At 43.9% G+C, this 24,817-nt stretch overlaps 1 protein-coding gene across 2 annotated transcripts in view; it reads right to left on the bottom strand.

Annotated features, from left to right (window-relative positions):
* Positions 1–24,817, bottom strand: part of TULP4 (TUB like protein 4) — a 224,608-nt gene that overhangs the window by 187,855 nt on the left and 11,936 nt on the right. Inside the window, exon 2 of one of the 2 annotated variants that reach the window (XM_060283534.1) lies at positions 23,016–23,231. The exons of the other annotated variant lie outside the window; for it this stretch is intronic. The gene's annotated coding sequence lies outside the window, so the exon portion shown is untranslated. The remainder of the gene's footprint in view (positions 1–23,015; positions 23,232–24,817) is intronic. 2 annotated transcript variants of the gene reach the window in all.

Genomic DNA, 24,817 nt, shown 5'->3' with positions numbered 1-24,817 from the left:
GTTTTAGACCCTCTCTCTCTCTCTCTCTCAGAAATGTTTACTCCTCTTTATCTTTTTCCCCACCTGTGGGTTTCTCACTTTCTTATAATAAAGATAATAAAAGGGTGTTTGTTTTATTTTCTCCAGTATTTCTAGTGGAAGTGTTTCTAGCAGGAAGGTTTCCATAACATCTGGTCAGCTTCCACTTCCAGGAGGGGTTCACACACTACCACCTACCACCTTCCAACGTGGGTTTAGAAATCATCCCTAAGGTGAGCAGGAGCTGAAACAAGGTGAGCAGTCAAAGCAGGATATGCCCAGCGCAGGCGAAGGAAACGCGCAGGGCCATGTGAGAGGCAGCTAGGGCTGGCTGGGCAAGAGCAGGACCCAGGGTGTGGCGCAGAAGACCTGGAGGGCACAAGACAAAACGCAGGCGTTGACTTCATAATGATAAGGAGACCAATGTGAGCTCCAGAAATCAGTTCTGAAGGATGACTGGAGGAAAAAGAAAACAATGCTTACCTTTACCGGTACTTCCACCAGCTGAAAAGGACAATTTGGGAATATAACTCTGTCGTTTGTATATATAACTTATCAAAAAAATTCAAGACAAGCACACAGATATAAAGTTAATTCAAGTAGGAGATATGGCATAGGAAACCCCACGTACCGGAAATGAGATAAATGAAGTGGATGTTCCATTATTGGAAGCAAACTGTCAGTTGTGTTATGCTACTGTGAAATCATGAGATTCACAGCACAAGCCAAACCTTGTCACATTCCACATTAAGGTGCTGCTTTACAAAGGAATCTGGTTATAAAGACTGGGGAATAAGTGGACCAGCACCAAGGGCTTGGAAACACTTATTATTTTAATTCAATTATTACTGAATGTAGTCAAGCATACTGCTTCAAGATTTTTTTATTATTTATTTTTTTTGTAATAACCATACATGGGAGATACTCATAATTAGCAAAATGAAGCTCAAAGAAGCTGGATAAAGATCCAGTGTCACACCACCACATCTTAGCACTTACAGGCACACAACTCTGTAGCTTGTCACATAATATAACATTCTGTATATGAAATAGCTGAAAGAATTCAAAACTGAGAAAAAGCTGATATGAAATGGGATTCATCAAGGAAAGCATCTGTGTCCCTGTAGGATCCAGATACCTGCTTCCTACAGGCGTTGTTACAGTAACACTAACAAGAATGAAAAGTGTCAGGGAAAATTCAGTTAATTCATAGGCTGAGTAAGTGCGCAAATAAAACATGAGAAAATGAAGTGCAGAATTTAAATCTCCACTATGATGCTCTCTAATCACTGGAGTAACCCTTCTTCCCAGAAAACAGCATCACCTCAAACAAAAGAGAAGACACTGGGTAGCAGGAAAAAGGATAATGATCCAAATCCTCCCTTAAACTGCATTTCAATTAAGGGCAATAATCACAGCTGGAGATAATGAACATAAGTCTTGGGTTCGGGCAATGATTTATATCACCCAGGTTCTCAGAAGGGATTCAGAGTAATTTATCAAAAGCTTAAGCTTTCAGAAGAAACAGATCAGTTCTGTTTCCTTCAACTTCTTATACCACAACCTTAAGATCTTAAATAAAATAGTATAAGTATACCTAAATATGGAGATACTAAGCCTGGCCCAGGACTAAACAAGAAAGAAAAGTCGACTGGAGTTAGCAAGAAAAGAGGGCTGGAGTACAACAAGCGTAAACTCAAAGCAAGTACTTAATGAATAATAAACATGCACCATTGTTTTAATGAGTCTATTAAAAGCACAAATCTCTCCAGAAAGAATTTAAAGCACCTGATTAAAAAGTGCATACAAAATAAGATTATTTATCACCTTTAAAACAGTTTTAAAAGAAAAAAGTTAAGAAAAAGGAGACAAAAAATGTCAACACTGAGCACAAAAATCTTGGCCATAAGCATGCCTGCAACCAGGGCAGAAGGAGACTCAGGATGGCTTACATAAATCTTATTATCAGAAATGAGGAAACTGTCTATTACCCAGGAAAGAAACATTTTCCCTATTACTGTATTCTGAAAAAATTTCAATATCAAAGCACTACAGAATGGCCATCAGATGATGGAAGAGATAATGTCTGTAACAATCTCACACAAATGTAGAAGAGGATTTACAATTATTTCCTATAGTGAAATACAAATAAAAACTTAACCTTAATAGGTACAGCAGTTTTTTGAGGGCTAGGGTACTGTGGACTGAAATGTGCTATGAGGTGAACAGAGAATATGTCCGTCCCAGTCTTCCTAAAAAGCGTGACTTTTTTTTTTTAACATCTTTATTGGAGTATAATTGCTTTACAATGGTGTGTTAGTTTCTGCTTTATAACAAAGTGAATCAGCTATACAAATACTTATATCCCCATATCTCCTTCCTCTTGCATCTCCCTCCCACCCTCCCTATCCCACCCCTCTAGGTGGTCACAAAGCACCGAGCTGATCTCGCTGTGCCATGTGGCTGCTTCCCACTAGCTATCTACTTTACATTTGGTAGTGTATCTATGTCCATGCTACTCTCTCACTTCGTCCCAGCTTACCCTTCCCCCTCCCCGTGTCCTCAAGTCCATTCTCTACATCTGCGCCTTTATTCCTGTCCTGCTCCTAGGCTCATCAGAACCTTTTTTTTTTTCAAATTCCATATATATGTGTTAGCATACGGTATTTGTTTTTCTCTTTCTCACTTACTTCACTCTGTATGACAGATTCTAGGTCCATCCACCTCACTACAAATAACTCAATTTCATTTCTTTTTATGGCTGAGTAATATTCCATTGTATATATGTGCCACATCTTCTTTATCCATTCATCTGTTGATGGACACTTAGTGCTTCCATGTCCTGGCTATTGTAAACAGAGCTGCAATGAACACTGTGGTACATGACTCTTTTTGAATTACGGTTTTCTCAGGGTATATGTCCAGTAGTGGGACTGCTGGGTCGTATGATAGTTCTGTTTTTAGTTTTTTAAGGAACCTCTATACTGTTCTCCATAGTGGCTGTATCAACTTACATTCTCACCAACAGTGCAGGAGGGTTCCCTTTTCTCCACACCCCCTCCAGCATTTATTGTTTGTAGATTTTTTTTTTTTTTTTTGCGGTACGTGGGCCTCTCACTGTTGTGGCTTCTCCCGTTGCGGAGCACAGGCTCCGGACGCGCAGGCTCAGCGGCCATGGCTCACGGGCCTAGCTGCTCCACGGCATGTGGGATCTTCCCGCACCGGGGCACGAATCCATGTCCCCTGCATTGACAGGCGGACTCTCAACCACTGCGCCACGAGGGAAGCCCTGTTTGTAGATTTTTTGATGATGGCCATTCTGACTGGTGTGAGGTGATACCTCACTGTAGTTTTGATTTGCATTTCTCTAATGATTAGTGATGTTGAGCATCCTTTCATGTGTTTGTTGGCAATCTGTGTATCTTCTTTGGAGAAATGTCTATTTAGGTCTTCTGCCCATATTTGGATTGGGTTGTTTTGTTGATATTGAGCTGCGTGAGCTCCATGTAAATTTTGGAGATTAATCCTTTGTCCGTTGCTTCATTTGCAAATATTTTCTCCCATTCTGAGGGTACCATGCACATATGGTCACCTTATCTTTGATAAAGGAGGCAAGAATATACAATGGAGAAAAGACAGCCTTTTCAATAAGTGGTGCTGGGAAAACTGGACAGCTACATGTAAAAGAATGAAATTAGAACACTCCCTAACACCATACACAAAAATAAACTCAAAATGGATTAAAGACCTAAATGTAAGGCCAGACACTATAAAACTCTTAGAGGAAAACATAGGCAGAACACTCTATGACACAAACCACAGCAAGATCCTTTTTGACCCACCTCCTAGAGAAATGGAAATAAAAACAAAAATAAACAAATGGGACCTAATGAAACTTAAAAGCTATTGCACAGCAAAGGAAACCATAAACAAATGCATGACTCTTAATCAGACTAGTTACAAATTAAGATAAGGGCCCTAAGGCTCACACTCCATCTCCCCGTTTCCCTCTGTCACCTGTGAAGTGCTGCCACTTCAGTGCCTCATCCCTTTGAGCTGATGGAAGGATTAAACGCCAGGATGGGAAAAAAAGACCCCACTATTTAGGCTGGTTCTGTAAATAAGGATATTAAAGCAAGGACTTCAGCCCAGGGAGCCCAAAGTCTCAATTAACTCTCTCAGATACCAGTAAAATGCATGGAAACTAATGACGAAATTCCGTTTCTTTCTCCTGCCTTTTTGAATATCCTTCCCAGAACATTCCCAAGCTGAGGCAGCCAGCTCTGCCAGGCCCTGTGTGATCATCCATACCCCTCCCAGCCACTCGCCCAAAAACTTGGGGGCACGAAGGATGCAAAGTGGCTCTTTTTTCTCAGATATAACGTATCTGCTATTTCTTCCTAAATAAAATATTTTAAGAATAAAAATCAACTAAATTTATTTATCCATACATCTGTCCCTCTATTAGTTCACTGAACAAACACCTGCGGACTGAGAATGCCACCTGTCATATCAGCAAACAAAGGATGTTGCAGCCATCAAGCCATCAGCCACTACAGGCTCCCCCTTTTCCCCGCCTTCCCACAGTGAGTCCTGAGGGAACTCAGGATGGATACTGGCCCCAGATAGCTAAGGTGCATATCAAAGGAATGATTTCAATGAGCCCAGACTCTTGCACCTTTCCATACATAGAAAAGTGCTAAATTTATTAATTTGAGATGTCTGGTTTTCTTTAATTAACACTAGTATTTTGATGTTCCCACTACTCGTTTTTTGTTTTTTTGTTTTGTGGTACGCGGGCCTCTCACTGTTGTGGCCTCTTCCGTTGCGGAGCACAGGCTCCGGACGCGCAGGCTCAGCAGCCATGGCTCACGGGCCCAGCCGCTCCATGGCATGTGGGATCTTCCCAGACCGGGGCACGAACCTGCGTCCCCTGCATCGGCAGGCGGACCCTCAACCACTGCACCACCAGGGAAGCCCCCACTACTCGGTTTTTGTTGCACAAACCCCTATATATTCTGGCTCCTCCCATACCCTTGGGAGCAGTTCCTCAGAGCAATCTGAGAGGCTGTCTTCTGGCTTAAGCCCTCAGAAAATCAGCCGAATAATCCATAACTCTCAACTTCTAGGCTGAGCATTTCTTTTCAGTCAACAACTTGAGCACCTTACACCCCAGCCTCTGTGCTAAGCAGTGAAGAAACTATCAATAAAACACATCCCTGACTTTCTAACTTAGATGACAAATGACAGTGTTTCCCTCTCCCAATTTAAATGGTTAAAATGTGTACTGCACGATAAGAATGCACCTTTCAAACAGCATTAGAATGTAAGACTGTCTCCTGCAAACCTGATAATGGCTCGGGGACTCAAATACAAAATCACCCGACTAGGGCCACTGGGCAGCTGGGCTCTCAGCTCTGTGCCCGCAGCCAGCAGGCACTGTGCCAGGAGCTTTCCTGGCTACAGAGGCACCGAGGCAGCCATTTGAGGGGGAGATCAAATCGTGCAGGGACTCTTCCTGACCATGGTTTTCTCCTTTGGTGTGAAGCAGTTTTTAATCTCACTGAAGAATTTCTGTAAGAAACTAATCTTCACTGTAAAAATAAAATCTACGTTCAGGCAGCCACTTACTCCAAGAAGCCAAGAAAATGGGTTCCTGGTGAAGGAAAATGAACAAATGTTAAATAACCAGGGAGGATAAGGTGATAAATGACCAGTAGAAAGTATTAAAAATAAAAAAGCAATACCAAAAAAAAAAAAGATACAATGGCATAAAAGCATAGTACCGTGCACTTGGCATGGCTTCAATTATCCATTTTATAATGTATAACCATTCCTTTTTTTACATGCATTCATAACACATTGGGCTTGCTACCACAAGATTAATGTTGTACCACAGTTCTAATTAAAATTCACACCAAGGTCTACCTCTCAACAACAAACATTGAAGATGATCTATAAAAGGAAATGAAGAGAGAATATATTTTTAAAATATGCCATTTTCTCACGTACTGAATTATCCATTTTGACTCCCCAGTTACTGAGAAAGCCAAACCCTTTCATCTACTGTGATGCATCTCCTGGCTGTCCACACGGTTAATGCCTCAACGTTCAGCCTGCTCATACAGAGGCATCTCCTAATTTCAAACACCGTTCTGAAGCAACAGCCCTATGTTCTGGAGAATGACTTTCTAGGTAGAGAGGTTCACATGCTAATTCCAAGCCAAGCAAGTATCCAGTGTTCACAGTTGTCTGCTGCGTCTGAGAACTTTTTGGAAGAGAACGAAGAGGTCTGCTTGCTGTATGTCTCAGCAAGAACACAGGGTAGCCCATACCATCCCAGGGGCAGGGGAAGGAGACAGGCCAGGGACACTGTCCCAGTTACGCTCGCGTCAAATGACTGGGCTGGGAGAGGGAGATTCTTCGTTTCTTCCCTTTTTTAACATAATTATCTGAAGTTAAATACTGATGAAGTCATTTGAAACTTATTTTTCCATAGTTTGAGCCATATATTAAATGAAGGCTTTCCTCACTGATGCATATAGAATATCATATACTTAGGCTAGGAAGCATCTTCTAAACATATTACTACCAAACTCTGTATTATTATCTTCCCACGACATTAAGATTAGATTATAGCAGGGACTTCCCTGGTGGTCCAGTGGTAAAGAACCTGCCTTCCAATGCAGGGGACGCAGGTTCGATCCCTGGTTGGGGAACTAAGATCCCATGTGCCGCGGGGTAACTAAGCCCGCGTGCCACAACTACAGAGCCCACGCGCTCTGGAGCCCGCGTGCCACAACTAGAGAGAGAAAACCTGCACGCCACAACTAGAGAGAAGCCTGCGCGCTGCAACGAAGAGCCCACAAGCCACAACGAAAGATTCTGCATGCCGCAACGAAGATCCCGTGTGCCGTAGCTAAGACCTGACGCAGCCAAAAATAAAATAAATTAATTAAATATTTTTAAAAAGAAGACAATAGAAAAATAAACTTTAAAAAGATTAGATTGTAACAGAGTAAGGAAAAGAACATCTTCTATCATACCTGAGCTAAAGCATGGATATATACTAATGCAGTTTATGTGTAAATTTAACAGTATCTTTTTAAAGTTTCAACTAGATGGTAGAAAACAAACACAAGACTTAAACTCTGAACAATGATTAATTGTTCTACATTATTTAAAACTATGCCCAGTCTTCTTGACCACACCCCCTCCCAGAGTCTGTGTAAAGGAAGGCTAAACCTCACCTAACGACTCCCTAATACAGAGACTGTGACTTGGGTCTGTATCACCTAACATAGTGCCAGCAGACCCTCCAAAAGTATTTGTTCAATTAGAAGTTTAAAGGGGGGAAAAATGAGGATCAAATAAATACTTACTGGCATCTATTAAAAAAGAAAATAGGTAGAATGATCAAAAGAAATTTTCACTCCTATCAGAGCAACAGTTCTTCTAAATCCATGATGTAAAAATTTTCTCAGCCAAAAAGTATTATCAAAGTAACATCCTAGGAGAGAGTTAAGCATGTCAATAAAAGAGTTAAGCATGTCAATAAAATTAAGCATTTCAATCAATTCAATCAACATGAGCATAAACACCGTCTTTTGGTTCTAATAATAAAAACATATTTTGGAAATGCTGGATCATTTTACATTCAAAACAAGGGGCCAAAAAAAAACCCAGTACCCTACTCTACATTGCCCCCTCCAAACACTCCAAAATGTACTATATCAAAACAACTGAAGGGAGAGATCAGGGGCTGGACTTGGCTCTTTCTTTATGAAGTTGTTGTCAATAAAATTCACTATACCATCCACCAAGACTGGACACCTTGAAGAGTCTGAAAGGAGCTGTGAAAACAGACTCTACCCTTCCCCCAGAACTTTATCTAAAACAAATACAGTGCAGTCCACTTGACTGACAATCGGCAGATTTAAGATCCCTTGAAGTTGTCACTCCACAACTGTGATGATGAATTTAGCAGGAGAGGGAGGGAGCCCACAGCTGCCTCTGCCTCTTGCTGAGAAGGCCCCAGTATAAAGGAAGTGGAGGGACTTAACAGGAATTAGAGGAGACAGGGGCTGAAAGGATGATCTCTGAGTGAAGAAAGCAGAGCTGCCTCAAGCCAAGCTTGAGATGCCCCACAGAGCCCACAAAGATGACTGCTGTCAGAAAAAGAAAACGAGGGATGTTTCTGGTGCCCACACACCGGGGACTTCTGTAGGAAGGAGTGAGTGGTTTCAGGATATGTGCATCACTGACGCGAACGCTCCACAGCTGAGACTCATCCCGAGGTGTCCTGTATAAGATCTAATGCTCAACGTGCACAGCAACTGCTTCCACACGAAAGCCAGAAGTTACCCTCCAGGCCACCAAGAGGTCAGAGCCACCGAGCCTAGTGTGACAGGAGAAACAAGACCCTACGCAGCCCACCCTGAGCTCCCCCAGACCAGGACGGCGGCAGCAGAGGACCGGAAGGAGGAGCTGCTGCTGCCTGTGTGGCCCAGGCCAGTCCCCTCTTCTGGTGGCCCTGCTGCAAACTTCCCCGTTAGTCCACACTCTATGAGGTTACAGTCTTTGTGAGTGGATTGTTCGGAACTCTGAATAAATGATCCTGACGAAGTAAAGTCAAGCATTATCACTGCTACGCAGGCGAGTCCATAAGTCCCGCACCCCACAATGGACTGGGGCTAACACACCAGCACCTGCCCCCGCACGCTTTACCATCCACGAAGCCATCTCCTTTCCCTGACCCTCCCTGGCTGCGGGGCGGTTACAGGTGGCATTCGGGACCAAGAGGAGCCAGGCAAAAGAACAGCTGCAGATTCTAATAGCTTAGGCCCTATCTGCACAACAGAAACACCTTGGGGCATGTGCAGAGAAAGTGCTGATTTACACCCATCACTTCCCAGTTATTCCAAATTAAAATCAAAAGAGTGCTGTGGGAAGGGGACCCGAAGGCTGTTACCTGTGTAAATTGTGAGCTCAGGACCAGAGAACAGCTGAAGCAGTCATTAATCAGGGTCGTGTTTACTCTTCCACTGTCAACTAAGAACATGTTTTTGTTCCTTCAGAGGAAGGGTCTCCCCAGGTCATTGCAGCCACTACTGCTGCTCAGGAAGAGGTGAGTGCCCCAGTCTAGGAGTCCGTACGCCAGCACACTCCTACACCTCCCGCCGGGGCCCACCGCATCCCGTACTCTCACAGGATGTCAGTTCTTAGGAAGTTACAGGGTCTTCGACAAGCTGATCGCTTCCTGTCCTCCACAACAGAACTACAAGCAAGACTGTAATTAATTTGCTAACAGTTACTGCCTGTTTACTAATATTAGCCCAAATTTCATCTTTTTGCTTAACTACAGGAATTCTCAAAAGGCACATTTCCTTGGACCCCATCCTGGGAGAATGAGTTACTAAAGAAAGTCAAAGAACTTGCCGCTAAAGTGACCTGCACATTTAAGGTCGTTCTAGAAGAATCCCCAGGGACAGTGACCTGGAGCTGCCAAGGGACAGAGCAGCCACCCAGACAGAGCGAAGAGAGGTCATGGCTGTGGGAGAACCCGAGCTGCAGGGAGGGGACGGGGGTCTGTCGCAGGCAGGCCCAGCTCACCTGGTGAGAGCCCCCGCCTGGCTCCCCTCCCCCGGCCACAAAGTGCCTGAGGCTTCGGCAGCAGTGGTGCCACAAGGTTCAGACCCTGTGGTGCGTGAGGAAGCTGGTGGGACGTCGGGACCCTGGCGCCTGCGCCCCCCGAGACAGCAGCACAGGGCTCCGGGAGAGGCAGCTCTGCTGGGCTCAGGACACACCTGCACCTGGAAAAAGCCAGCTTTCTAAGGCAGCCAAAGTTCAATCTGCATTTCTTTCTTTCAACAAACACTTGTTGCACTCTAGGCCCTTAGGGAGCTTACATCCTTATGGAGAAACAGCAGCAAAAGGGCAGAGATAAGGAAGTTAGGGCCACGGGTGATACGTGCCGAGCCCAGGAGAGCTCCGGAGCAGCGGGGAGGACGGGCCTGGGGAGAGACTGCAGCGGAGGCCGGACAAGGCTGGCGGCGGGTGGGAGCTTCCCTGCCAAGGGGATGCCGTGCCAGGCCCCAGAGGCAGCAAGGACAGACATGAGGACACGAAAAAGACTGGGGCGGGGGGAGTGGAGACCAAAAGCATAAACAAGGTCTAGGGGGCCCTGAGGGCCACAGAAAGGAGAGCACGTCTACTTCTGAGCACAGTGGGAGCCCCTGCCGAGCTTTCCGCAGCGGGCGGAAACGTCCTGGTTTTCAGGCTCAGGCCGGAGCGGCTGCTGTGTGGAGGAGCCCTGCAGGGGACAGAGAGAAAGCAGAAAGCACAGGCAGGGGCTGTGGCCGCCGTCCAGGGCGAGCCCACAGTAGCTAAACTACAACACTCACCAGACAGACGAAGTGGAGCAGACAACTGGAGACAGGTGTGGGGGCAGGATCGACAGAAATTCTGACACACCAGATGTGGGAGAGGAAACGGAGGAACTGCCTCCCGTCTGTGAAATGGGGACAATCACAGTAAGAAACAGCACCAGCGCCAGTGCGCATGCTCAGTCTCTGCCGGACTGTACTTCCAGCTCCACACGTACTAGCTGGGGGACCTGGAGTGTGGTAGGAAGAACGGAATCTCTCTGTGTTTCAGTTTCCGACATTATCTGTCAACGAAGGATAGTAAGAGTATCTACCTCAGTGATTTGAGAATTCCACGAGTCAGTATTTACAACACGCTTACAACAGTGCCTAGTATGCGCTAGGAGCTAAATCATCTATTCTCCTTACGACTACTACTACCATCACCTACCTCGTGGTACTGCTGTTAGAACAAAACAGATTGAGTTAATTCATGCAATGCCTGTAAGGAAGTCCCTGGCACATAATAAATTCTCAATAAACGTCAGCTCTTACTATTATCATCATGGATGATTCCCAGTTGGTGGTGGCAATAACTAAAGAGCAGGGTGGGGGAGAGGGGTGCTATGAACAGGTCCAGAGGGCCTACGGAAGAGCTTCCATTTGGCATGTTAAGTTTGCAGTGTCTGTGAAACATCCAAATGTCAAGGTCAAGTAAGTAGCCGGACACATGAATCTGAACCTCAGAGGAGAAGATTGGACTAGAAGTATTAAGTTAAGAATCATCCACATCAAGATGAGTTAAGTACAAAACCTGGTGAGTCAGTGAGGGAGAGGATGAAGACGAAGGAGGAAAGAGGGTCTAGTGGTAAACCTTATGGAACCCCAACACTCCAGGACAGACCAAGGCGGAGAAGCCAGCAGGGCAGACCGAGAAAGAAGAGTCAAGAGGAGGAGGAAAGCCAATGAAGAGTGGAGTCTTCACAACGTAGCAAAAAGGTCAGCTGGGGCGTCAGGGTGGATGAAGACACTGGATCTGGTCCTGTGGAGGTGACACCAGTGATTCTGACGACGGCATTTTTAGCATCTTATGTGTTCACTTCAACTCTACCTAACTTCCACTTACAACACTACCTGTAAAAGAAAATGCGTTCCAAAGGCCAGGTACAGTGAAAAAAACTTGACCCTGGAGTCAAAAGACTGAAGTCCACTCCAGTGAGGTCTTGGGTAAGTCCCTAAACAACAAGGGTGTCCGTTCTCTCCTTAGGTAAAATGGCAAGGTTGGACCAGATTCCCAATCACAGGTCATGAGTACCCTAAGCACTAAAACCCACTAATCAAAGTCCATTCGCTAGCTTTCAATATTTAAAACATGTACTGATCACTTCCCAGCCTTTTGGCTAAGATAAAGTGTGTGGACGAAAAACACCGCCTGCCACATCAGTAAACAAAGGATGCTGCCGGCATCAAGCCAGTGGCCACTGCAGCCACTGCAGCCACCCCGAAATGGAAAAAAGCACGGGATTCCAGATGGAGAAAAGCAGGATACTGGCCGTAGACGGTTAAGGCGCATACCAAAGGAATAATGTCAATGAGCCCAGACTCTTGAATCTTCAAGTGCTAAATTCATTAACTTGAGGTATCTGGTTTTCTTTAATTAACAGTAATCCTTTGATGTTCGAACTATCTGCTTTTTGTTGCAAAAACCCCTATACACCCTGATTCCTCTCTTACCCTTTGGAGCAGTTCCTCAGAGCTATTTGAGAGGCTGTCTTCCGGGCTTAAGTCCTCAGTTTTCTCTGCCAAATAAATCAAAATTCTCAACTTTTAGGTTGTGCATTTTTTTTCAGTCCACAAATGTAAAACACGTACTGAGAGCTAGGCATCTACCTAAGATAAAGTTATACAAACTAAACTGTCACATTTCTTTGTTTCTGGGTGAAATTATAACTGGGTATGGAAACACCTGTACACCTGGGAAGCAGCAGTGCTTAAGAAGGGGGACTCCATCACTTACTCCTCAGGGCGTGACCACAGACAGCTGTGTCATTTAACCACTCAAAGTCTCAGCCTCCTCATCTGTAAGATCTTGGCAGGAACTCCCTGTTGGCTTTCCTCTTCCTTCCTGACTGTTCTTTCTCTGTCTCCATTGCTGGTTCCTCCACCCTGGCCTGACCTGGAATGTTTGGGTTCCACAGGGCTCATTGTTAAGTACCTAATGAGTAAGAACTATTAATACCATTATCTTAGACTGAGCAAAAGTTCTTAGCTATTAATCAGATTAGTCATTTCTGGAGACAAAGAGGGAAAATAATGAAAAGAAGAATATAATGGTGACCGCTGGTGACTCCCAACTCAAACATTCTTATTCTGGGTGCCTGAAATACACCTGCCATCCTATCACATGAAACTCAGCATCTTACTGTAATTAAAATCTAGTAGGGAGGGACTCCCCTGGTGGCGCAGTGGTAAAGAATCTGCCTGCCAATGCAGGGGACACGGGTTCGGGTCCTGCTCCGGGAAGATCCCCCATGCCGTGGAGCAACTAAGCCCGTGCGCCACAACTACTGAGCCTGCGTGCCACACCTACTGAAGCCCGTGCGCCTAGAGCCCATGCTCGGCAACAAGAGAAACCACCGCAATGAGAAGCCCGCACACTGCAACGAACAGTAGCCCCCGCTCGCCGCAACTAGAGAAAGCCCGTGTGCAGCAATGAAGACCCAACACAGCCAAAAATAAATAAATTTATTTTTTTTAAAAATCTAGTGGGGAAAGCTTTGCTCCCCCCTGACTGTAACCTCACCAAGGGCAGCATCCACATCTGACTCAGAGATAGCAGTTATTGAGCTAATCTCTTGGTATTCAACCCCTTTACTCCTAAATTCCACTCCTAAATTTCTAATTTAAAAATTAAAGATTCTAACATTATTTCTGCAAATACTTTTAAGGTCTCCACTGCTCAGGTGCCCTAATAAATCCTTTCAAGGAGCTCCCCCCTCCCCTGCCAACTCTTTACACACACCCTTTACCTCGCCTTAAACGCAACCCTACAGATTCCCAAATGTAGCCTTCCAATAAGCTCTCCCTGGCACAGATTCATTCTCAGTGCTTTCTAACTTTAGAATCCAACTTTTCAGTACTTTTTGTTTTACTTGGGGAGGATAGTTATACCTGAATCAAAGCTCCCTTTCAAAATTTCTAAAGGGCAATACAATAAAAAAAAAAATCTCTCTCCGCTAAGAGACAAAGCATATGTGGGTTAGATATTTCTCTGCCTATCCTCCTCATCAATGCCTCATGACACAACCCTGAGGAGCTGGACCAAAACAGCTACCCACCTGAGAAGGATTCGAATGCTTTCGTGATTACCACATGATAAGCAACAACTGAAAACAAAATAAAATAGGGCAGAGCAGAGACTACTACAAAACCGCTTACATTAAATAAACCTATTACAGCCTATGTTGACAATAAGCTGGCGTATAAGCTGAGACAAAAGTGAAGGCAGCCTCGAAAGATGCCACATTTAGGCACAATGGAGGCTGGGGTAAAAATTACCTCTAATTCAGGAGACATTTCATCAGTGAAGGATCCAGAATTTCAAGAAGCAATTTTGAAAGCTTAGGAAGGCTTTAAAAAGGGCAAGCATCAAATCAATGGCTCATGTGTGTTAATTTTAGCTGCAAGAGTCCAAAGTGAGATATGAAATGAGGAAAGCAGCCGAGGAACACCCAAACAAGAAACAAGAAGCGAGGTGTGGTCACTGGGTACCCATCACCCAGGCCCAGACACTCAGGGGGAGCCAGCACTGCGAAGTTTAGTGAAATCCAGTCCCTGCCCTGAGGAGCTCCCCACATGGTCGGAGAAGATGGGCGAAACACGTAAACTTCAACATTACAAGATATAAGCTATAACCAAGGGCCAGCAAGTGCACTGGGGCAGAGCTGAGAGCATCGTGACTGAACGACAGATCCTGGAAACATAAAGCCAGTGTAGATCTTAAGAAGATGGTGCAATAGCAAAGCAAAAAAAAAAAAGAGATTTTAACCACGGGCCAAAGCAAGGAGAATATACTGACAAGAACTATACTGACAAGACTGTCCAGATAATGACATGGAAGCAAACCAAGTATCCATCAACAGATAAATGGATAAGCAAAATGTGGTATATACATATGATGGGATGTTAGTCTTAAAAAAGGAAGGAAATTCTGACACATGCTGTAACTTGGATGAGCCTTGAGGACACTGTGCTAAGTGACATTAGCCAGTCCCAAAAAGACAAGTACTGTCTGATTCCTTATATGAACTATTTAGGTTAGTCAAAGAGAGAGAAGGTAGAATGGTGGTTGACAGGGGCTTGGGGGAGGATGTTTAACGGGTAAAGAGTTTCAGTTTCACAAAATGAAAACAGTTATAAAGATGGATGGTGGTGACAGTTGCACAACATTATAAACGTATTTAACACCACTGAACTGTAACTTAAAAATGATTAAGATGGTAAATTCTATGTTAGATATATTTTATAATAAAAAATTTTAAGAATATCCCAATAACGAGGACTTTATGATAATCTAGGACAAAACGAAACCAGGGTTCTAGAGACATAGTAGAGGGATTCAGATCTGAGTGGCAATTTCAAGGGGGGATAAATCAAATTATACTGCCTAGGTAAGGAAAAAGCCTTAACGCTACCGATTAGAATTAACATATTCAATAGATATGAATGCTCTGTATTTGACATTTGCTATCTAACTTCATAATAACTAGCCTTTTCAAAAACTAAGATTTTTTTTTCTACATACATATGTATACACACTCACACTAGAATGGGCTTCAGGAATACAGAATAAAGGGAACAAACCCTTCAATACCACGATGGCAGTCCAGAGGCAGCAGAAGTACAACTCCAGAGTCAGACTGCCAGGATGTGCAGCCTGGGTCACACTCCCAACCTCGGTGACCTGTCTCAGCCTCAGTTTCCTATGAAGAAGGACTGCTGGGACGATTAAATAAATATATACAAAATAAATAAATAAATAAATAAATACAAAGTACTTTAATTACCTGCCTGTCACATAGTTATAGTTGCTCAAAAAAATGCTAGACATTGCTGTTGTAATGTTATTTATATTATACCCACTAAGCAATTAAAAAACTGGAATAAAATAAGTTATTAAAAAGATATGTAAAAACAACCATCATTCACCCTGATTTCAATTGGAAAATTAGGGACAAAGAATCGGAGTGGTGGAGAAGTAAAACTTATCTCTGATTAAAAGTAAAGTCTACCAAAATCGTGGCCAATTCTTGCTGAATGGCCTTAGTATGTTAATAACCCACTGGGGAGAGAAGAGGCAAGGAGCAAGAATGACTTCTGCATTACTAAGAGCCCTCCTTGCAGCTTCCTCTACATTCAAAGCCACTCTGTAAGACAGTAAAATCCCTACTTCACAAATGATTAAACCAAGACTCAGAGTTTAAGTTAAGCTTATCAAAAATCATCGGGCTATTAGTCACAGAGCTATGATTTGACACCTGACTCCAAGGCCCATACTTTCTCCACCAAACTGTGTTGCCAGTAATTTCCACTCCACACCCAAGCTGCTCTGGAATAGGAAGGGAAAGCTGTGTATAAGTATTTGATGAGAACAAAATGATGTATGAATAAAGCCCAACTCTGACTGTTCTCATGGACTCCAGAATGTCTACAGGAAATAACCAATGACCAAACTCAAATTTAATGTTAAAATGACAGAACTACAGATTAAGAAGAGCTTTGGCAATACTCTGGGCACTCAACACTAGTGAGGCTGTAGGTGACATGTACACTCCAGTACTAGTCCCAGTTTCCAGAAAGCGACTGGGCAATACACAAGACAGTGATTAAAACCAACAGTGCTGGGCTTCCCTGGTGGCGCAGTGGCTGAGAGTCCACCTGCCGATGCAGGGGACACGGGTTCGTGCCCCGGTCGGGGAAGATCCCACATGCCGCGGAGCGGCTGTGCCCATGAGCCGTGGCCGCTGAGCCTGCGCGTCCGGAGCCTGTGCTCCGCAACGGGAGAGGCCACAACAGTGAGAGGCCCACGTACCGCAAAAAAAAAAAAAAAAAAAAACCAAAAAAAACACCAACAGTGCTAAAGTTTGGCTAACGTGAGGATTAAGCCAAAGATGTTCACCAACAGTATTGTTCAACACCACTGCAAAAATTCCAAGAAGTATATTATGACAGGGAAAAAAAAAGTCATATAAAAATGGAAAGAGCAAAAAATCCTTATTTATAAATAATTTTCCATCTGCAAAACACACAGAATTGAATGAAATTAGTACTATTAAGAGAGTTCAGTAAAATGGGAAAACAAAACGCACAAGAATAAATTCAAAGTGATGAATGAGCCTATGTGTTTACCTAGTCCCTCTCTCAAATTCCTTTAAAATGATCAAACAAATATAAAAGTGCCACAAGAATTTTTTGCACAAAACAGATAGGCACTACTGACAGGCCCTTGAGGAATTTCTAAAAGACATGGAGCAGATAGGTTTAGACTGACAGAAAAGTAACAAAGAGCCTTAATTCAGCCAGGAAAGGCAAGCACACCACTGAAGCGCTGTAGGCAACGTCTGGCCAAAGAATGGCTGTCTGCACTGGGTCGGTGAGACCGCACAGGCCTTCTTATTGCACCCATGGGCAGGGGAACGACACTCCAGGTCACGGTGGATGCCACAGCAATGAGCTGCCTGGGAAAGGGTGAAGATCAGCCTTGCAAAGAAGTGAAGCTCCCCAGTGATCGGAGGACTTACTGTCAGACGGCCACAAACTGTACGCAGAGGCCTAATGTAGCAGCAGCTGGTGCAGGAGGGAGGGCAGGATATCAAACTGAAGACCCTCTTCTGGAACTCTCTTAGGGCCTACCCTCCTCTCAGTCTAACAACTATCTTAAAAGCAAGGGAAGCCTGCTTTTGCTTCCTCTGTAGGAACCCAATGCCGGCTTCTCTTACCACTTCGCTGCTTTGGTTTTCTAACTGTTTGACATGGTGGTATGACAACCTGGGTGTAAGATCTCTGAGGTCAAGGATCACATCTTTCACTCCAGCTCTGTATTCACAGACATGCCAAAGATTGATAACAACAAAAACAGGAACAAAGATACCAATTCTCCCCCAACATGACCACTCCGTCTTGTAAAAATTATAGTTTCACCACTGGACTAATTCTCAAAGATCTGATCATCTTTTCGTCAGCCCATAGACTCTTCTTGAATATTGTCCTGAAATCAGTTCTTCAACTACTGAAACATCAGTCATCTCTGACATCTGTAAACCACTGCGCCATGCCCTCTCACTGAGGAGGCATTCTACTGACTGACGTAATAAGAATTCTTTAGGTGGCCCTTCCTCATTAAAACTAAGGCATAGTCAATAAAATGCAGAGTAATGCTTTTTATTTTTAGCATACACCTAAATTATTTTCATCCAAAAGTTTAGCCTAAATTCTAACTCAGTAAATGACAAACAAAACAGAACATAAGTATTTGTATAATCATTGCAAAGAAACAACCCAGAAGGATTTAAAAAAAAAAAAGTACGATGATATTTACTACATCTTTACTTTAAAATAGCCCCCAGATGGAAGCAACCCAAACAGCAAACACTGAAGAATATCATTATATGATTTATTTACTTGGTGGGATATTATACAGTCCTCAAAAATGTGTAATTACCCATGTGTCCATCAACAGGTGAATGGATAAAGAAAACGTGGCATGTACATACAATGGGATATTGTTCAGTCTTAAAAGGGAAGGAAATTTCTGACACACGCTACGACATGGATGAAACTTGAAGACATCATGCTAAATGAAATAAGCCAGTCACAAAAGGGCGAACACTGTATGATTTCACTGTAAGTGAATATAATGTGGTAACTAGAGTAGTCACACTCCTACAGACACACAGAAAAAGGGTGGCTGCCAGGAGTGGGGAATGGGGAACGAGTGTTTAACGGGTATGGAGTTCCGGTCTGGGAAGACAAGAAGTTCTAGAGGTGGATGGTGGAGATGGCTGCATAATAAGGTGAATGTCCTTCAGGCCACTGACCTGCACACTTTAAAAATGGTTAAAAGAGTAAATTGTATGTTATATATTTTGTCGCAATAAAAAGCTATAGTTATGAAGACTATATAGAAACATGAAAAATTCTTGTGCTATGTTCAATTTTCAAAAGCATACAAAGGTGTTTGTAAGAGAATTCAATATAATGCTATGCTTAAGAGTTATAATAATGGTGGAGATCGCGGGTGATTTTCCACCGTTGTATAAATGTACTGTAATATACTGCTGCTTTTTATGCTTACACTTATAAAGACACTAAGTATAACACCAAAAGAGCGAAGCTCAGGTGTCTGTAACCACAAAGCTCCCTCACGTACTACTCCTTTCTCCATTCATACAATCCTAACCTTGGGGCATGAAAAAGGTTTATATATGCTTAATATCTGGGGGCTGTGCAATGACCTAACAACTGCTGGGGAGCTCTCGGCACACAGAGAGGATTTAATTTTAACCTAACAGTTTTCCTCTTATCCCCATTTTCAAAGTTTAAGAAGAAAACGGGCCTTACTTGAGCCAATATTTTCTATCAACATAATTTCCTTCTTAGTCATTACTTTTAAGCCACCTTAACTCTTTTGTGGGAGAAGGCTGGGCTCTAAATAAGTAAGTAAATAAAGTTATCATCAAATAAAATTTCTTTTAAAAAGGAGGGTCAGAAAAAGTGAAACGGGAAAAGCATCTGAGCAGGAATTGGAAGAGGAGCTCCAGTCAGCTGTGCTAGTTAGTGGCGGGGACATGCCAGGGGTGCACAGCTGCTCGCAGACTGCTTCCCATCCGTAAATGGAGAGTCGATTTGCTGCACTCTTTACCACCTTTACTGACAACACTATAAAGATCAAAGGTGACAACGTTTATAAAAATGCTCTGAGGAATGTAACATGCTTTATAAACTAAAAGGTGGTGCCTTATCTAATTTACAATACTCATTTACAATACTCATTTACAATACTAATCTACAGTACTAACTTACAATACTCATTTACAATACTAATTTCATTTCTTCTGGGTTGTCATAAGGCACCACATGAAATCGGCCCCCTCATATGTGCTTTTGTTTTTCCATTATTACTTCTAACTTCTGTCGTTCTGAGAGCACCGAGTCTCCCCAATCCTCAGAGCTCCCCAGCTCTGCATTTCTGAGACAGAAGGACGGTTCAAGGCATTCTATTTAAGACAAGCCATGTCAGAGGCATCCCCCATGGTATGTAGAAAGAGGCCTGCACAAGGAGAGAAAGGTCATATGGAATAAAGGGTTTCCCATAACCCACATGCAGTACTCCCAGGTTTCATCCAACAGCAGGGCTCTTTCAGCACTATTTTAGAATACCAGTGGCTTCTAAATTCTTTAAAGCAGAAATGTTTCCTATCCTTCTGAGGGCAGGAAATCTAGTACAGTGAGGGGCATGTCAGATAGAGCAGCCTTCCAGAGGGTGTCATCTTCCACTACGCCAATATTTACTCAGGTGCTAACCATGCCCTTCCCCTCAAGGCCAGTGATACTCATACTTCCACACAACCCACATTTTCTGAGGAGGGAAACTGAGTTTTTAATTTTAAATACACTAATAAGTCAAATAGGTAATAAACCACCTTTACGACTGTTGTGCAAATACAACAGATCCTGCACATTTGACAACATGACCAATTCCCAAATTCTCAAATGGCACTAATTCCCAGAATTGTCAGACTGCTCTTTTCCTTGCAATCACTAAGTGATACTTTCAAACCTGCTTGGATTATTGCATACAGCTTCACAATTCAGACAGAGTGTTCAATCCCAACTTAATTCCAACTCACAGAGGAATTCTCAAATTCATACAGGGGATCTATGGGTGTAACCAAACAACTAAAAGAGGAACTGTTATTGTTCATAACCTCAGAAGTCGGTGGAGCGTTCAATCTGCCAATGAGCCAGTGACCCCGACAAGATAATGACGGCAAGGAAGGACAATCCACTGGTGCACTTTGATCTTAGGTAAATGTGATAGAGGAAGATCCAAATTCATAAGGTTAAAATTACTGCATTTTAGAAAAAGATTTACAGAAGGATTCCTTCTGATAGCAAGCAGTCAGGGCCTTAACCACTGACTCCCCTTGTATATTTAAAATATAATTTAATTTAAAATATTGTATTTATACTCAGGTTTTCAGGAATCTATCTCCCACATCAAGCTACCCTGCTCAAGGAAACTTTGGCCACAATTTCTCTGAGTTCAAACAATGCTGACATAAAAATAGGCTCTAATTTATTTCACTAAAAAAGAAATTTAATTTTAAAAAAGGTGATTCCAGAATGTGTTTGGCAGGTTCATCTCCTCAACTCACTGGATTTTTTGTTGGTAGTGGAGATGGTAGCACTTCGTTCTGATTTCGTTTGGGGTCTCACTGTTCTGTGTAATTTCTAATGCAAAGCGTATTAGGTGCTTTCACAGCCTGGTTCCATCTTCTGTGACCACTCATGAGTTCTTCCCAGGAAATTCTGGAACAGAGAAAATAGTCTCTAGACACCGGGATCATAACAATGAAGAACATGGGTGTTGGCAGCCACGTTGTGCCACATGGACCAGGGAGCAGAGGATGCTGGTCTGGAACAAAGAACTCGAAGCACTGAAGGAAGCTATGAGATGGGGACAGAGAGAAGGAAAGAGCTTCCCAGGCCCATCCACAGAGTGTTCCAGTCTCTGGCTCCTGGCCTGAAGCCCAGCTGTATCCCTGCAGAGATTTTAGGACACAGCCCAGAATCCTTCCAATAAATTGCCTTTAGTGTATAAACGAGTTCAGTTAGGTCTCTCTAACTTATAACCAGGAGTCCCCTAACGAACAGAGGGCTCTGTGGTCCTTTCTGTTGATTGTTTTGAAGGAGGCAAGCTAGAAACCTGCAGGTGGCAGATGGAACCCAGCCGGGTCTGCAAGTCAGAAAGGCAGGCAGCACCTCAGAACCTGATGCAGCAGCAGGGGTTGAACAGGGTGACTCCAACCTCACACATCCTCAGCAGGCCACCCGAGGGCAACTCCTCTAGTTAACCTACCAAGTAATGCTAGATTAAAAGGGGAGTGAGCTATTCTCTATTCCACACCCTTGCTTTAAAGAGGAATACAGGAGAGGCAGAGCAGCTTTCAGGGTACCGTCAAAAAGCACTGTGCCTGGAGGGCAGAGCTTCCCAGGTTCAGGAACAGCAAACTAAACCCAGAACAACGGGGGCACGGCACCTCTATCCCACCAAGTCAACTCCCAGGCGGAAAGGAAGGAAATCCCAGCTTAAAAACCACAGGGACATCCATCAGACAGAGCATGCTGATGATTTTTTTATACATATATTTGGTAAACAGAGAAGAAGCATCCACTATTTTTACTTGGTTAAAACATGACCCATCATGATAGTCACACAACAGCATAAATGTACTTACTGCCACCGAACTGTACACGTTACAAATAGCTACAATGGTAAATTTTGTTATGTACATTTTTCCACAATTTAAAACAACAAAAAAAACACGATACATCAAGAGTCACAGAGACTGAGCCCCCCACCCTGCGACAAACACCATGCACGGTGTTACCTGAGACAGTCTTGTCAATAACGTGTCCCCTTGCCGTGGGCAACTCAGAACAGAACCGGGGCGACGTGAGTGGCCGTTTGGGTGGGTACAAGAGAGCTGCGGTTTGGGGGAGGTGGGAGCGGGGGCTGCTGAGCCCAGGCAGCCACGTCCTGAAACCAGCAGTGATGAAAAGCCACTCCACAGGCTATCTCCCCTACCTCCTAATACCTGATCAGCATAGTCTCAGCATTACTAATTCCTAAGTATTTCAACATGAACTCCTCAGAAGTCACTGCTGGTTTCCTATCCGCCACAAACAGATGGCAACCCAGAAGAGTCCTGTTCCCATTATGCCGACTTGGCGGGAGGCTCACCTGCCGCCACCTGAAACACCGATCCCTCCCACCTGCACACAGAAGGCTCCCAAACACAACTCAAATCCCGCCCAGATGCCCACTGATCAGCATCCTTAAAAGCATGGGGGGGAGTCTCATTACAACTCCACTAATTAATAAACATAGGGAGGGACCACATCGCATTCTAACATGATTACAGGAGACTCTGCAGCTTTCGTTGCAGTTCCACTCTGCAGCTCAGGCTGGTTCCCGGCCTGATTACACTGGGACGGAATCCAGTTTTCTAATATATCCATATGTATGAGAATCACAGCAGATCTCATTACATCAAACCTGGAGGAAAACCTCTGGAGATGCTAAAAGTTCAATTTCAGCCACATTAATATATCCTTAAAATTTTACTAACAATGAAACTATCTATCCTGTTTTTATAACTCCAACACAGATTTCTTAGCTGCCATTTTTTAACTTAAATAATCAAACACTAAGAGAACGACAGACTGTTCACAAATTATGCCTAAATTAGAAAACATGAAAGCTGCCTCTGTGCATGGATATGTACATGTGTGTACACACACACACACTGGCAAGGAGGAAGAAAAGGAAAAGTAGATTGTTTACTTCACCAGATTCCAAGCAGAGATGTTCTTTCACGTTTTGTGGACACACCTGACCATCACCAGGGCCTGAACCACTGACTGATCCTTGCCTGCTCAGCAGATCCAACGGGACTCTTTGGAATGCTAAGCCAAGGTTTCCTTTAGCAGAGGCAGCTTAAGTTAACTACAGCTCCACGTTCTCCTGCCACTCTCCAGTGATGAAACCCTTCAGGGGCTCTGCTCCTGCAATAAAGACCAAAATCCTTAAACACGGGATACAAGGCCCAGCACGAAAAGGCATCTCTTTCACCAAGTCCTCTGCATTTCCTCAGGGAAACCATCTCTGACCTTCTGACCAGATTAAATCCCACCGTTATACCCTGCACTTCTCCTTCGTGGTATGAATGAATGAACGAGTTAGCATGTCTTTCAGTGCAAGTAACAGATAATCTCAACTCAGGTTGCCTTAAACAATAGGTAAATGTATTTCACAAAATAAGTCCAAAGGCAGGTGCGTGGTTGGCTCCGAGGAGTTCTCGCTGCTCTTTTCTCGGCTCTGTCCTCTCCCCTGCACCAGCTTCACGTTCAGATTGTAGAAATGCGGCTGTAACAACTCCAGGCACCACATCCAGACAGGACTGTACTCAGAGGAAAGGGACTATCTTTCCTAGTGTTGTCATTTTAAGATTGAGAAGTACTCCAGAACCTCTGGCAGACCAGAACCAGGTCTCTTGCTTATCCCTACAGCAGTCACCGATGGTGAGTGGGACCCGCAGGACTGGCTGAAACAGATCAGGACTTATCCCTGTGCTGGGGATGGATCGCCTTCCCCACAGCACATGCAGACGGGGAGGGTATCTAAACAAAACCCCAATTCCATGACGAAGGGAAGAAAGGATGTTAGAAATGCACTCAACAGGGTCGGCTAGTCATCAATCTGGGATACGTGCTGGTTGTTGCCAAGAGAAAACCCCACTAGCTTCACCCACATGCACCTATAAAACCAGCAGCAGCAGCTTGGACAGGAGGCCACAGGGCAAACGAGGGGGTAAGAGAAGAGATGCGGACTTTCGATCAGCAGGTGCAGACTTAGGTCCCAAGACGTCTGCTCAACAGTTATGTGACCGTGGGCAAACCCCCGACCTCAGCTTTCTCATAAAATAAAAAAATACATGCTTGACATGATGTGCAAGGTTACTGTGAAGACCAGATAAAACAGTAGATGTGGAAAAAGGCTTTATAAAAACAATGATAACTAAAACTTGTAAAAAGTCACAAGCCACCGAGAAAAACTCCTCCCAAAAAAAAAAAAGTTGTCTGTCTGGCCAAACTGAAGCAGGTATAATCTACTAATGGATCTCTGCTTTAAAAATTACATTTCTATTGATTTACTTGTGACTTGGTTGGAGGCTTTCCAACATGATCTACCGACTCTCTCTGAGTTGAGGTGGAACAGAACAACTCTACAGAAACTGCCTTAGGGGTCCGTAGGAAGCCAACCCAGGGTCCTCTTCACTTCTGCGTTGATCCCTCCTCCTCAGGCACGCACAGCAGTCATATTCTCACTGCCTTCTAAATCGAAAGGCGGGGGGGGGGGTGGTTTACAAGCCAGAAAAGGCTAAGAAAACCTAAGTGTTTTCAGTTAGGAGAGGGGAGACGGATTTGAATGCACAAGTAGAAGCCAGTGGTTACCCAGGAGACAGCTCAGCCCAACTCAAGTGAACGTGTGTGAGTCGCGATGCCTATGGATAATAAGTGCAGAGGTATCTAAGGCCTCCCTGCTAACGCTATTTCTGTCAGGCAGTGTGGGCATGGAGCCACCCAACATG

This window comes from Globicephala melas, chromosome 14, assembly GCF_963455315.2.
Source record: "Globicephala melas chromosome 14, mGloMel1.2, whole genome shotgun sequence".
Taxonomy (NCBI): Eukaryota; Metazoa; Chordata; class Mammalia; order Artiodactyla; family Delphinidae; genus Globicephala; species Globicephala melas.
The sequence above is the reverse complement of the archived record's forward strand: the minus strand, read 5'-3'. Positions and strand labels throughout refer to the sequence as shown.